At 41.3% G+C, this 1,107-nt stretch overlaps 1 non-coding gene across 1 annotated transcript; it reads right to left on the bottom strand.

Annotated features, from left to right (window-relative positions):
- Positions 1-251: 251 nt before the first annotated feature.
- LOC130959584 (small nucleolar RNA R71) lies at positions 252-359 on the bottom strand. Its single transcript, XR_009078656.1, has one exon. It is a non-coding gene; the product is annotated as a small nucleolar RNA R71 (small nucleolar RNA).
- Between the last annotated feature and the right edge of the window lie 748 nt (positions 360-1,107).

Here is a 1,107-nt window from a genome sequence, read left to right as displayed (position 1 = left end):
AACAGAATTGCAAGTTCCATGGACTTCCATTGGAAGATCCTCATCAGTTTTTAGCTGAGTTCTTGCAAATCTGTGACACAGTCAAGACTAATGGGGTAGACCCTGAGGTCTACAGACTTATGCTATTCCCTTTTGCTGTAAGAGACAGAGCTAGGACATGGTTGGACTCCCAACCTAAAGAAAGCCTGGACTCATGGGAAAAGCTAGTCAATGCCTTCTTGGCAAAGTTCTTTCCACCTCAAAAATTGAGTAAGCTTAGAGTGGAAGTCCAAACCTTCAGACAGAAGGATGGAGAATCCCTCTATGAAGCTTGGGAAAGATACAAACAATTGATCAGAAAATGTCCTTCTGACATGCTTTCTGAATGGAGCATCATAGGTATTTTCTATGATGGTCTCTCTGAACTATCCAAGATGTCTTTGGATAGCTCTGCTGGAGGATCTCTTCATCTGAAGAAGACGCCTACAGAGGCTCAAGAGCTAATTGAAATGGTTGCAAATAACCAATTCATGTACACTTCTGAAAGAAATCCTGTGAACAATGGGAATTCAGAAGAAAGGAGTTCTTGAGATTGATGCTCTGAATGCCATACTGGCTCAGAACAAGATATTGACTCAACAAGTCAATTTGATTTCTCAAAGTCTATCTGGAATGCAAAATGCACCCAAGCGTACTAAGGATGCTTCAACTGAAGAAGAGCTTATGATCCTGAGAACCCTTCAATGGAAGAGGTGAATTACCTAGGAGAACCCTATGGAAACACCTATAATTCTTCATGGAGAAATCACCCAAATTTCTCATGGAAGAATCAAGAGACCTCAACAAGGTTTCAACAACACAATGGTGGAAGAAACAGGTTTAGCAATGGCAAGCCTTTTCCATCATCTTCTCAGCAACAGACAGAGAATTCTAAGCAGAACCCCTCTGACTTAGCAACCATGGTTTCTGATCTAATCAAAACCACTCAAAGTTTCATAACTGAAACAAGGTCCTCTATTAGAAATTTGGAGGCACAAGTGGGACAGCTGAGCAAGAAAGTTACTGAACTCCCTCCTAGTACTCTCCCAAGTAATACAGAAGAAAATCCAAAAGGAGAGTGCAAAGCCA

This window comes from Arachis stenosperma, chromosome 10 (assembly GCF_014773155.1).
Source record: "Arachis stenosperma cultivar V10309 chromosome 10, arast.V10309.gnm1.PFL2, whole genome shotgun sequence".
NCBI classification, from domain to species: Eukaryota; Viridiplantae; Streptophyta; class Magnoliopsida; order Fabales; family Fabaceae; genus Arachis; species Arachis stenosperma.
Note: the sequence above shows the minus strand (reverse complement) of the source record. Positions and strands in the feature narration are given on the sequence as shown.